Source organism: Tasmannia lanceolata, unplaced genomic scaffold, assembly GCF_043159265.1.
Source record: "Tasmannia lanceolata isolate RefF3 unplaced genomic scaffold, GAP_Taslan_0.1 ptg000019l, whole genome shotgun sequence".
NCBI lineage: Eukaryota > Viridiplantae > Streptophyta > Magnoliopsida > Canellales > Winteraceae > Tasmannia > Tasmannia lanceolata.
In genome coordinates this window covers 20,870,797-20,885,703 of record NW_027518696.1, presented here as the reverse complement: position 1 = coordinate 20,885,703, position 14,907 = coordinate 20,870,797, and the positions used below count along the sequence as shown (strand labels likewise).

Here is a 14,907-nt window from a genome sequence, read left to right as displayed (position 1 = left end):
TTCTAGAGAAAAGCCAAAGGTTGTACTTGCTTTGTTTTTATAGAAAAAGTTAGGGTTAGATTGGATTTAGAAGTTTCCAATGTGAGAACTCCTACCTTTAATTAGTTTCCAATTCTCACATATGGTTTGCTTTTTCCTTACCTTCTAAATTAGATTAACTTCTAATATTAATTGCTTGCAAGCCAAGCAATGCTAAATTACACAATGGAAATCCTTCAAGATCAATCTAGAAGCCTCCTCACATAGGAAACTAGCTTTTATGAATAATTTTCGTCCAAAAAGGGTTGCCCGATGTTTGAGCTAGTTTTTGACCTATTTAGAGGCTGATTCAGGAAAAATCATAAACTAGAAAGTTGTAGTTCTTTTTGCGACGTTCGAAACAAGTATATTTGCAAATTTTAGGACAAAAAGATAAAAAGTTATTGTCATTTTAGTAACTTGACCATACAAGCCCTTTCTAATTATAACTCTTTCTTTTTTTATTATTTTTCTAAAACAAATATGATGTCACCAACCACCTCATCCCCTCATCCCATGTTGGACGTTTTTGCAGGTGGCCTCCTCATGTGGGGAGTCCACTTATGTGGCCGACCCACATTGGTGGGTCCACAAGGACCCCCACCTTGTGGGCTTTAACCCAATGGGCCTTATGACATGTATTTTTTTTTTCAATGAAAATTCAATAAAATCCTTTAAATTCAAATTTTTTATTGATGAACCCAACCCATATGACATTTATGGTGCACCCGTAACACGTGATCGAACCAACCCCTTTAGAAAAAAAAAATTCCGGACCAAAATACCCCCTATTCGACCATTACACATCCAAATGCGACTGAAATACCCTCAAATTGGTTCACTCCTTAAAGGGGAAAGTTAAAAATGCAAAGTCTTTGTGGTCAAACTTAAAAAATAGTAACTTTTAAAATTGGGTCCTTTTGGTGGGCAATATCAAACAATCTTTTGGTACCCCCCCTGAAAATACCCAAAATGCCCTCAACACTCAAAATTTCCAAATCAAGCAAAACCCCTGAGAGGTCTAAATTTAGCAGGTTTTTCAAAATTCATGGAATCACTCAAGATTTTTCAGACACAACCCGGGGGTCAAATGAAACATATTAAAAATGACCAGATTACCCCTGAGGTACAAAATTTGGTGAAATTAGGAAAAATCCTGAGAAATTCTAAAAATAGCAGGTTTTCTTACTTGATAAGAAACTTTAATTCTCATCTTCCGGAGACTAATGGAACCCCCTAGAGACCTTCGTGATTGCGTATCAACTTCAAAACACCTAAAATGAGGTGAAATTCACCCTAAAATGTAAGAATGCCTAACCTAATACAGATGACTGACAGAGACCAAACAAACACTTTCCTTTTTAAAGCGTAGCAAAATGGGGATGTCTACATCCCGCTTCCAATTTCATTTTCCTATTTAGAATTAAAATAATAAAGTTTTAAAGTGTTTAATGTTTAGATTAGAATAGAAGCTAAAAGACTAACAAAAAAGGAATTAAAAACATCTCTCATTTCATCTTCCTTACTTTCTAACAGAAATCCAAAACATCTTCTCTCTAGTTGGTTTTATTTTTCTTTGTTCTTTCTCTTATTTCTTTGTTTTATCCTCTTATTTTACTATTCTAAATTTAAAAAACAAGCTACTAATAACATCACGGTTCAACCTGAACCATGTTTCATCTTCCTTACATTTCCGGTCTATTTGGTTGCACAAAAGTTGGGCTTTTTGAAGGGGTTTCACTTAGATTTTTGGTACCATGTCATTAAAAAGGCCCTATTTATTTGCATAGAGGAAGAAAATCCCTGAAGACCACTAGGGATGTCTACTCCTTGTCTAGTGACGTGCCATGCTAGCATACTCCCAAAAAAATCCAAGCAAAACACCACATAAGGTGATTATTTGGTAGACATCCAATAAAATTGGAACGATATAGACAAGATTAGCATGGCCCCTGCCCAAGAATGACATGCACAAATCGAGAAATGGTCCAAATTTTGAATTATAGAATCCCACATCAGAAGTGGAGAGAAAGTTCCTAGGCTATTTATGTGGAACCCTCTTTCCATGTGCAGATGCGTTTTAAAACCAGGGAGGGTGCCGACGTAGAACCTGACAATATCTAAATGATGTGACCGGGGCCTGACAGAATGGTATCGAGCCGTACTCTAGTATGGTGTGCCAGTGAGGACGCTGGGCCCTAAAGGGGGGTGGATTGTAGAATCCCACATCGGAAGTGGAGAGAAAGTTCATGGGCTATTTTTGTGGAACCCTTTTTCCATGTGAAGATGTGTTTTAAAACTGGTGAGGGTTGCAGCTTAGGATCGGACAATATCTGTACGATGTGCCCGGAGCGTGACAAAAGAATTCTCTTGGGATGAATGTTCTCTCTCTAGCTATATTGGTATAGAGCAGTGTTATCCCAAGGGTTCCCATGGGTTCAACTATTCACCTTTACCTTCTTGTTTTGATGCTAGCAAACCCAAATTGATTAGTCTTTATGGACTAATGTATTGCATTGGAGTGTTGTGCCTAAACAGGAACTTCATATGTCATATCACCATTACACAATACAACACGACACAAGGCTTGAGGATCATGAAATACAAGTAAGCAACCCAAGAGGGGGGTGAATTGGCTAATTAAAAATTTTGTCTTAATTAAAAGGGTGTGTGAAATTAATCCTAGATTATTCTAACTAGGGGTGCAAGTTTGACCCTATCAGCCCTGACCCGCCCTGACCCACCCTGAGCCCGAACAGGGTCAGGGCTGGATTTTCTAACCCTGAGGGTGGGCCAGGGTTCATTTTTTTAGACCCTGACTCAGGTCGGGCGGGTTTTGGGTCAATGCCTCGGGTACCCTGACCCGACCCGACCCTGAGTTTTCTATTATAGAATTGAACCATTTGTGCATGTTTCTTTTGCTAATGTTTTCTATTATCTTGGATTGATGTTTCTTTAGATTATTATTATTACTTGTCTTTGTTGCCCGTCATGTTGTTGAATTCATATTGTCTTATTTTGTTCCCTTTCTCTGTTTATTGATCATTTTGTTGCATATGATAAGTTGTTTCTTTATTTTTGGCACTCTTAACAGGTATTTGCACTAGGGTCAATTAGGACCGGCCAGGCCCGGCCCTGCCTAATCATGTTAGCCCAAGGGTTCAACAAGTACTCCTATTGAATTGTTTTGATGATTAACAAACTCAATTTGTTATAAAGGTTTTATACACTAATAATTTCCATTGGCAAAGTTATGATGTTCAGAGTATACCATCCTCAAGAGTGCATGACAAGGATCAACTCAAGCACAAGAATGGCAAATCAACTCAAGCACAAGAATGGCAAATCAACTCAAGCACAAAAATGGCAAATCAACTTAAAAGTTCAAGCTTGGCTCAAGCATCAATGGAGTTGAGTGAAGACATGTCAAAGCCCCTACAAGGTGCCAACAAGATTGAAGACCAAGTAAATTTAGAATGTAAATGGTCCTTAATGTTTAGTCTAGGTCTATGGCACAAAGGAGAGTTAAAATCAACCTAGATAAAATTTAATGGGTTTGTGAATGTTCATAGTGGTGTCCCAACATTGTTGGACCCTCATGACATTCCATTTATCTTGAAAAATCAAAGTTCCAAAAGCCCAAACAAAAACAGCAAAAATATAAGGAAATTCTGCTGTTCGTAGGCTTCTCGGAACTCCGAGAATATTCTCGGAGCTCCGAGAATTGTTCCAGGTTCAAAAATTATGTCGCTCGGAGCTCCGAGCCCGGAGTCCGAGACGACCGTTGGGGAGCAAAATTTTGTGTTTTCTTTGCCCTCCCTATATATATGAACCTAGGGACTCTTGGGCTTTTTACCTAAGGATTTTACAAAGATTTCAAGAGCACTAAAAGCCATTTATTCTCCTTCTCTTGAAGATCTTCACTCTCCATCTCTCTCTTGTGCCATTTACCTTAGATTATTCTTGAGAGACCTTAGGACCTTCATTTGTTCATCTTGTTCTTGTGAGAGTGAGTGAGCTTTACCTTAAATTAGCCTATCTAGAGGCAAGCAAGCCTTTTCATTTCATCTTCTTTGTATTTGGCACAAAGGGCGCCGTAGAAGACCCTTGGAGCGTGGAGCTCGATTTGTACAAGGCGGAAGGAACGCCGTATTTAAGTTCCTTGGAGAAGATAGTGGAATCCTCAAGGAGAGCAACTTGAGAAAAGTGGAGTAGGTCTTGAGCTAAGACCGAACCACTATAAAAATCTTTGTGTGAAAGCTTCTTTGCCTCTTCACCTCTTCTTGTGTGATAAGTTTTCACCATTGCTTTGAATACTATTTTTGATTTCCTATTAAATCTAAAACTAGTGCAATCTAAGTTTTCAAAATTCTTAAAATTTGAAAAGAAACCCAATTCACCCCCTCTTGGGTTGCTAAGTGGAATTTCACTTGGTATCAGAGCATAGGCTCTTACATAGGAATTCTCTTTGAAAACCTACAAGGGAAAGATTCAAATGGCAACCTTTTCTCATAGCAATGAGGGGCAATCCACCACTAGACCTCCCTTCTTCAATGTCTCAAACTATCCATATTGGAAAGCTAGAATGAGAGTGTTTTTAAAATCTTTGGATTTTGATGTTTGGAGAAGTATCCAAAATGGATATAATGAACCTAGTGTTGATATGGAACTATGGGATGAAAATGAAAGAAGAGAATCCACTATCAATGCAAAAGCAATGAATGCCTTGATTTGTGCCTTATCTCCCGAAGAGTTCAATCGAGTTTCTACTCTTGAAACCGCTAAGGAGATTTGGGATATGCTAGAGATAGCTCATGAAGGGACAAATCAAGTGAAAGAGTCCAAGATGAATCTTCTCTTTAGAGAGTATGAGCTATTCATGAAGGACCCAAATGAAACCATTGCCGAAATGCATACTAGGTTCACAAACATAACAAATGGGTTGAGATCCTTAGGTAAACAATTGTCTAGCAAGGACTTAGTTACCAAAATACTTAGGTCTTTACCTAAATATTGGGATCCCAAGGTCACCGCCATTGAAGAAGCAAAAGACGTATAAAAAATGGGCTTAGAAGACTTAATAGGTTCCTTAATAACTTTTGAAATAGTTTTAAAAGGAAGAGAAACCTTAAACAAACAAAAGGAAGATACAAAAAGGAAAGGAATAGCTTTTAAAGCAAGAGTTGAGAGTGACGAAGACACACAAGATGATCTTGCTCTCTTCACCAAGAGATTCAAGAAATTTCTCAAATTCAAGAAAGGAGGCAACTCTAGCCAAGGAAGAAATAGGCCTTCAAACAAAGAGGAGATGAGATGCTATAAGTGCAACAAGGTTGGTCATATACGGCCAAATTGCCCACTCATCAACAACAATGACAAGGATAGGAAGAATAGAAGACATGGCAAAAAGGCTTTGTGTGCGGCGGCTTGGGATGAAGGGAGTGCTTCATCCGAAAATGAATCCAACGGAAAGGATGAAGATGACCTTTGCTTCATGGGACTCGCCGATGTAACACAAGATATCTCCTTATCCGAGGTAAATGATGTTGATGATATATCTCATGAATTCTCTAATGATGAACTAATTTTTGCTTGTGAAAAACTTCATGAAAATTTGGATTTACAACTCGCCAAAAACAAAACAATGAAAAAGTCCTTACAAAATGTCATTAGGGATTTTGGGTTCATGAAAAAGGAATTCGATTTGCAAACCAATACAAGTGAAAAATTGATTTTGGAAAACAAAGCTTTAAATGAAGAAGTAGACAAATTAATCTTTGAAAACAAAAGCTTAAAAGAAGAAAATGAGAAACTTGTTTTGAAATGCAAAGAATTTGATTTAACATTTAAAAAATTCTCATGTGGCAAAAATAAACTAGATGAAATTCTTGAAAATAAGCTTGTCTCTCTAGAAAAAAATGGTCTTGGTTACCAACCCTTTTCTAAAGGAAAAGCCTCATTCAAAAATAAAGTTATAGGAAATTTCTCCCACATCCATGCAAACACTAGTGCTTTTATTCCCACTTGTCACTATTGTGGTAGAATAGGACACTTAAGGTTTGCATGCAATGTTAAGAAATCAAAAGCAACAAAATTTATTTGAGTTAAAAAGAATGAGCTTTATGATGTTGCTAACCTTGAAGGACCCAAGAAAAAGTGGGTACCTAAAACTTCAACATGAGCTTTGTTTCTTGTAGGTGTGCTTGAAAGGAAAACCCTCAAAGGACAAGTGGCTCTTGGATAGCGGTTGCTCAAGGCACATGACGGGAGATGTAAGCAAGTTCGCCTTTGTCATCATGAGTCATCAAGGAAATGTCACCTTTGGGGATGATACAAGAAGAAAAATCCTCGGTGAAGGTACCATTAAAATTAAGGACATTAAGGTTGAACATGTTTTGCTCGTTGACGGTCTTTCATTTAATTTGATAAGCATTAGTCAACTATGTGATCTTGGACACAAAGTTCTTTTTGAAAAAGATAGATGTAAAATTTTGAATTCCAAGAATAATGAAGTTGAATTTGTTGCATATAGAGATGGCAATATGTATTCATTAGCATTAGAAGAACTTGAAAATCAAAACATCCAATGTCTCTCCGCCATGGATGATAACCCTTGGTTATGGCATAGGAGACTTAGTCATGCTCATATGGATTTAATCTCAAAATTATCTTGTGAGAGAGTTACCTAAACTCAAATACATTAGAGATAAAGTTTGTAGTGCTTGCATTCATGGAAAACATGCTAAAGACTCTTTTAAACCCATAAGTGTATTATCTACCTCTTGTCCACTCCAACTCCTTCACATGGACCTATTTGGTCCCATGAAGACTAGTAGTAGAGGAGGCAGTAGATATGTATATGTAATTGTTGATGACTACTCTAGATTCACTTGGGTGTTGTTTTTAACTAGTAAAGATGAAACCTTCAAGAAATTTCTCAACTTGTGCAAGCGAATTCAAAATGAACAAGGGGTTTTCATAAATGAAATTAGAAGTGATCATGGAACCGAGTTTGAGAACATTGAGTTTGATACCTTTTGTAATGAAAATGGAATCAAGCACAATTTCTCGGCTCCAAGAACTCCCCAACAAAATGGGGTAGTTGAAAGGAAAAATAGATCACTTATTGAAATGACTAGAACCATGTTAAATGAGCACAATGTTCCAAGAAACTTTTGGGCGGAAGCCGTTCACACGGCTTGCTATATTTTAAATAGAGTGCTCATTAGACCTCACCTTAACAAAACACCTTATGAACTATGGAGTGGAACACTCCCCAAAGTTAGTTATTTCAAAGTTTTTGGTTGTAAATGTTTTATATTAAACATGAAAGACACCTTGCACAAGTTTGATTCAAAATCCGATGAAGGTATCTTCTTAGGCTATTCAACCCATAGTAAAGCTTATAGAGTCTATAACAAAAGAACTCAAATTGTGGAAGAATCCGTGCATGTCAAATTTGATGAGTCATTTGAACCTCCTAAAGTCATTAATGAAGATGATGACGGTGTCAATCTTCTAGAGCCTCATAGCCAAGTAGAGTCCATTATTCAACCCTTAGAAAAATCTTGATTTAGAAGGCCAACATATAGAAGAACTTGAAGTAGAAAGTCTTCCTAAACATAGTAGAATCATGTCTAGTCACCCTTCTACTCAAATCATAGGTGAAACCTCACAAGGAGTTAAGACAAGATCTCACTATAAGAATGTTTGTGCCAACATGGCCTTTATCTCCCAAATAGAACCCAAATCCATAAAAGAAGCTGAAAAGGATGAATTTTGGATGATTGCTATGAATGAGGAACTAAACCAATTTGAGAGAAACCAAGTATGGAGGTTAGTTCCTAGGCCTAGTGATCACCCGGTTATTGGGACTAAATGGGTGTTTAGAAACAAACTCGATGAGCATGGAGATATTCAAAGGAATAAAGCTAGATTAGTAGCCCAAGGTTACAACGAAGAGGAATGTATCGATTATGATGAGACCTTTGCTCCGGTTGCTAGATTGGAAGCCATAAGGATGCTACTTGCCTTTGCATCCCATAAAAACTTTAAGTTGTATCAAATGGATGTGAAGAGTGCATTCCTAAATGGGTATATTATGGAGGAAGTTTATGTTGAACAACCTCCCGGTTTTGAGGATTTCAAATACCCTAATCACGTATATAGGTTGGACAAAGCCTTGTATGGTCTAAAGCAAGCTCCTAGAGCTTGGTATGAGAGGCTCGGCTCCTTTCTATTAGAGAGTGGCTTTCAAATGGGCACCGTTGACAAAACCTTGTTCATTAAAAGAAAAGGAAAAGATATGCTTATTGTTCAAGTCTATGTAGATGACACAATATTTGGTGCTACCAATGATAAGATGTGTGAAGAATTCGCACAATCCATGCAAAAAGAGTTTGAGATGAGTATGATGGGAGAGCTTACCTATTTCCTAGGACTTCAAATCAAACAATGTAAAAATGGAATTTTCATCAACCAAGAGAAGTATACTAAGGAACTCCTTAAGAAATTTGGCATGGATAGCTCCCAAATTAAGCCAACTCCTATGAGTACTTCCACCAAATTAGAAAAGGATGAAATTGGCAAACCGGTTGATGAGAAAAAGTTTAGAGGAATGATAGGTAGTCTATTATATTTGACCGCTAGTCGATACAATGTTTAGTGTGTGTATTTGTGCTAGGTTTCAATCGGCTCCTAAAGAGTCTCATTTGAGTGCCGTTAAGAGGATATTCAAATACCTCAAAGGAACTCCCTCTTTAGGTTTATGGTATGAACGATCGAATGAGTTCAATCTAGTAGGATTTTCGGACGCCGACTTTGCCGGTTGTAGAATTGATAGAAAAAGCACAAGTGGCACTTGTCAATTCCTTGGAAGGTCTCTAGTGTCTTGGTTTAGCAAAAAACAAAACTCGGTAGCCTTGTCTACTACTGAAGCAGAATATATTGCGGCCGGCGCTTGTTGTGCACAAATCCTATGGATGAAGAACACTCTCATGGACTACAATCTTGCATTTAGTAATGTTCCAATCCATTGCGATAATACAAGTGCCATCAACTTGACCAAAAATCCAATTCAACATTCTAGAACTAAGCACATAGAGGTAAGGCATCATTTCTTAAGAGATCATTCTCAAAAAGGGGATATTGAAATTAAGTACATCCACACCAATGAACAATTGGCGGACATCTTCACAAAACCCCTTAATGAGGATCGATTTTGTGACCTTAGGAGTGGACTTAACATTTGGAGTCTAGATCAAGTGAAAGAGTTTGCACATGAAGCATGAATAGAAGACACAATTATCTTTGTATATGTCTATATATATCTCATATTTTGATTGTGACTACATGGTTTTAGATGATCAAACCCTACCTCCATTTTCGTTGTTTTTCTTCCTTTTTCTCCCTACATCTTCCTCCACAACTCTCTTCTCCCTTCAAAATCCCTCTCTTCTTCCCCAAAAAAAAAACTTTTTTTTCTTCTTAAAACCCTAGAATTTCACCCCTTTTTCGTTCTTTCCTTCTTCCCTTCTCCATTTCTTCTACTTTCCTCCATTCTAGGGCTATTCTCTCGTTTTACACCATTATTCTTCTCTATTTCCCTCTATTTCTCTCTAATTCTCTCTATTTCTCTCTATTTCTCACAATTTCTTTCATTTTAGGGCTCTCTTCTCTTCTTTATTTTTCTCTCCACTCACATCCTTCTCTCACCATGCCTCCTAAAACCAAAAATCTCAACATTGGAGGCTCCTCCCAAACTGCAGATCCCGAATACGTTCCTGAAGAAGTTCCCGAGGAAGAAGGGCCTTCTCGGAAGAAGGCGAAGGCGAAGGCTGTGGCGGCCGAGGTTATGCCCAACTCATTTTTCACTGGAGATAAGGCCAAGAAACTCTGGGCCGACGTCGGCACTAGGGGCATCCTCACCGGCAGGTACATTGATCCCCCTATCCTTCAACATTTTGATTTCCTGGCCAAATTTGATGCCCTCCATTGGACACCCATCCTTCACCTCAATGAACCAGTATACCCTCGATTGGTGCGTCTCTTCTACGCCAATCTCACAATTTCTCCTTCCTTCTTCAAAATTGAATCCAAAATCAAGAAAACAATCATCAAACTCAACTATCACACATTTGCCACTCTTCTTGGGATTACCTCTGATGGCCTCACACAGTATTTCTGGCCGGAAGATGGGACACATTCACTTGATGATATCGATCATGACACGGTCTATGGTCGGATTACGCGGCGCTACCGCTCAAATATGCCCGTCCAATCCGCCGACCTCATTCCGGTAGCACGCATGCTTCACAATTTCATGTACCACATCTTCATCCCTCGTGCTGGGATGCGTGAAGCCCTCAGACCTTTAGAGGCCTATCTTATCTATAGCATCCTCGAGGGCCGCCAGCTTTGTCTGCCGTACATCATGTTCCGCTTCATGTTTCAGACCCCTGGCCGCTACCGCTCTTCGTTGCCCTATGGCATGGTCCTCACCCGTGTCTTCCGTCACTTTGGCATCACCTTGGATGGAGAACTGACCATGACTCCGACTGCCCCGTTTGACGTTCAGACATTTAACCGCATGGCTCTGAATCAAGCAACAATTGAGGTTGGTTGTATGGATTTTTTTTGGGATGTCTTAGGTTTATCGACATCCGTCACTATTATGATGTGTCATGAATGCTATGTACGCTGACTAATTGTATGCACTTTTCTGTATGCCATTTCACATCCTCTATATATATATATATATATATATATATATATCTCTTTTGTTTTCTGTGCGGTGTGCTTTTATGTTCCATTCTTTTTGCTTGCATACATTGTATTATGCCTACTCTCTCTATAGCATTACACGTTACTTGTTCATTTGCTCCCACCTACCCTCACTCCTTTTGTTCCACCTTTTTGGTGATGACAAAAGGGGGAGAATATTTGAGCTCCCAATGCATATATTAAGGGGGAGCAAAGCTCTATGCTTAAAATTTTGCAATCAAATTTTCATCCTTAAAGTAATGCCTTAAATGTTCAATTAAATCAAACTCTTAGGGGGAGCCCAAAGTGTTTTATTCATCCCTAAAGGGGGAGCTCCTACCCTAAAACAAATTATGTTTGTCATCATAAAAAAGGGGGAGATTGTTAGCCCAAGGGTTCAACAAGTACTATTGAATTGTTTTGATGATTAACAAACTCAATTTGTTATAAAGGTTTTATACACTAATAATTTCCATTGGCAAAGTTATGGTGTTCAGAGTATACCATCCTCAAGAGTGCATGACAAGGATCAACTCAAGCACAAGAATGGCAAATCAACTCAAGCACAAGAATGACAAATCAACTCAAGCACAAAAATGGCAAATCAACTTAAAAGTTCAAGCTTGGCTCAAGCATCAATGGAGTTGAGTGAAGACATGTCAAAGCCCCTACAAGGTGCCAACAAGATTGAAGACCAAGTAAATTTAGAATGTAAATGGTCCTTAATGTTTAGTCTAGGTCAATGGCACAAATGAGAGTTAAAATCAACCTAGATAGAATTTAATGGGTTTGTGAATGTTCATAGTGGTGTCCCAACATTGTTGGACCCTCATGACATTCCATTTATCTTGAAAAATCAAAGTTCCAAAAGCCCAAACAAAAACAGCAAAAATATAAGGAAATTCTGCTGTTCGTAGGCTTCTCGGAGCTCCGAGAATTGTTCCAGGTTCAAAAATTATGTCGCTCGGAGCTCTGAGCCCGGAGTCCGAGACGACCGTTGGGGAGCGAAATTTTGTGTTTTCTTTGCCCTCCCTATATATATGAACCTAGGGACTCTTGGGCTTTTTACCTAAGGATTTTACAAAGATTTCAAGAGCACTAAAAGCCATTTATTCTCCTTCTCTTGAAGATCTTCACTCTCCATCTCTCTCTTGTGCCATTTACCTTAGATTATTCTTGAGAGACCTTAGGACCTTCATTTGTTCATCTTGTTCTTGTGAGAGTGAGTGAGCTTTACCTTAAATTAGCCTATCTAGAGGCAAGCAAGCCTTTTCATTTCATCTTCTTTGTATTTGGCACAAAGGGCGCCGTAGAAGACCCTTGGAGCGTGGAGCTCCATTTGTACAAGGCGGAAGGAACGCCGTATTTAAGTTCCTTGGAGAAGATAGTGGAATCCTCAAGGAGAGCAACTTGAGAAGAGTGGGGTAGGTCTTGAGCTAAGACCGAACCACTATAAAAATCTTTGTGTGAAAGCTTCTTTGCCTCTTCACCTCTTCTTGTGTGGTAAGTTTTCACCATTGCTTTGAATACTATTTTTGATTTCCTATTAAATCTAAAACTAGTGCAATCTAACTTTTCAAAATTCTTAAAATTTGAAAAGAAACCCAATTCAACCTCTCTTGGGTTGCTAAGTGGAATTTCAAGGGCCAATCAGGGCGGGCCAGGGCCAGCACAATACCCTGTAGGGCAGGTAATGGGTTGAGGTTTTCCGGCCCTGACTCAGGGTCAGGGCCGAGATAATGGGATCCAGGGTTGGGCTAGGGTTTTGAAAAACCCGACCCAACCCAACCCTGTTGCAGCCCTAATTCTAACCCTTGTTCAATTATGCTTATAAGATTAAAAAAAAGAGAAATAATGAATTTTTACCAATTTATATCTAACCCTTGTTCAATTAAACATAAACACACATAGGATTAGAGATTACCAATCACCATAGACAAGAAGATGGGGAGAAGAAGAGCCACACCACAATGAGAACACCAACTTTTATAGTGGATTGGTCTATCAATAAGACCTACTCCACTCTTCCAAGTTTAGCTCCTTAGGTACTCCACTAATGGTGAGCTTTTATGCCTAATCTCCAAGCTTTACAACTCCTTCACCTTCAAGGGAACTGAAATTAACAAGAGGGGGGTGAATTGAATTTTAACACTAAATTATCCCTTTTGACAATTACTTGTGAACCTAGTTAGAATTTTTCTTCTTTAAATTAGGTTTTTGGTTAGTGCAAGTAAGATTGAAAACAAAAGATATACCAAACCAAAAATAAGAATGAAAGTACAAAAATGAGAGATGACACACCGATATATAGTGGTTCGGGCAAAGCCCTACTCCACTCTTCTTAAGATCGTCCTTAAGGATTTCCACTATTGGAGACCTCCACGATGCCCGGCTCCGAGGCGGTTACACTTCCAAGGGATATTAAATAAGGATGCCCTTACACCTTTACAAAAGACTCTCCTTCTCCGCCGAGTTCTAAGCGGTGCTCCCTAGGGTATTAAGGTAGGATGCCCTAGCCACCTTTGCAAGAAATGAAGATTGAATAGCTTGGCTTCTTCTTGAAAGCTTGATGCTCTTTGTAGACCCTTGATTTCTCTTCAATGATGGTAGTTGCAAGTGAAAGCTCTAAATATCCCAACTCAAGAAATTTGCAAGTGCAAGGCAAGTTTGGGAAGAAAACAAAATCTTTAGCACAAATGGATTGCAAGTTTTCTTTAATGCTCAAGGAGGTTTTCAAATTATCAAGAGAGAGGAGATGAATCATCTACATGTTGTATATATAGCCTCTCCAAAGAATATGACCGTTTGGGGGTGGGAATATCAAAAACCACAAAATAATTCAAATCCCAACGGCTATTTTTTGAGCTGTCGCGAGGTTCTCGGAGTTCCGAGAAATATTCTCGGAGTTCCGAGAGAACGGCCAGAAGAAATAAAATTTCTACTGGACCATTTCTCGGAGTTCCGAGAAAATGTCCAGAAGCTACTGGACCTTTTCTCGGAGTTCCGAGCTCGGAGCTCTGAGAAAAATCTCGGAGTTCCGAGAAGCCTAAAAAATCAGCAAATTTGAGATTTTATTGCTTGTTTGATTTTTGGCTTTTGGAACTCAACTCCTATGATAATTATGGAATGTTTATGAGGGTCCCAACATGTTGGTCCACCACATAATCATTCACTAAACCTTTAAAGTTCTTTGAAAAACATTTTGAAAATACTTTGCCTTGACTTGAAAATCTAAAGAGAGGAGATGTACAATGATACCTATGCAACCTTCTATTTCTCTTTAGCTTTGGTCTTCAAGTTGATCTTCCATCTTTGTATGCTTGCTTGAGAGATGATATGAGCTCCACTTAGCTCCTTTGACTCTTGTTGGGTACATCTTCAAGCATGACCATGTTGTGTGTTGGTTTCTTCAATGATCAATCCTATCTTAAACACAACACTTCAAAGCAAATTGATTAGTATTCAAAAACACAATCAATTATGTTTAGAATCATCAAAACAAGATAGGAGAGTAGACCCTTGGGCTTACAATCTCCCCCTTTTTGATGATGACAAACAAAATTGATTATGAGGTGTGTGTGGAGTGACATAGTAGGCAAGTGAATACTGGAACTCCCCCTCAATATATGCACACAGATAAATGATAACAATTAAAAGCATATGGTGCATAAAGTCAATTGAATAGATAATCAATTTCAAACTTCTCCCCCTTTTGTCATCGACAGAAAATGGTGTAAAAAAAATAAAGCAATTTAGGAGTAGATAAAGATTGAGTTAGGTACTCCCCCTAAATCAATGCTTATGGTATAAAAATATATAAAAATATATATAACCAAGTAATGCACATATACCTGTTCATGATCGAGATGTTGACATATGTCAAAATGTTAGGTATTTTAATTAAAGTGAAAGTACCTCTCCAACTTAGAAAACTAAGAAGGCTAAGAGTACCAATTGAGTGATTTTTAAGATTAATATTTGACATCTCATTCATGCAGATACTACCAAACAAAGATGATATATATAAATACTATATAGATAAGCTGGTGAAAGGCACAAAGTATTTATTTGGCAATTTCTTTGACTTGATCCGCACTCCAAATGTTTAAGGCACTTCGGATATAACAA

General features: G+C 38.3%; 1 non-coding gene across 1 annotated transcript; it reads left to right on the top strand.

The window, feature by feature from the left end:
• Positions 1–1,912: 1,912 nt before the first annotated feature.
• LOC143853645 (U6 spliceosomal RNA) lies at positions 1,913–2,016 on the top strand. The gene has a single exon (XR_013237256.1). It is a non-coding gene; the product is annotated as a U6 spliceosomal RNA (small nuclear RNA).
• Positions 2,017–14,907: the final 12,891 nt, after the last annotated feature.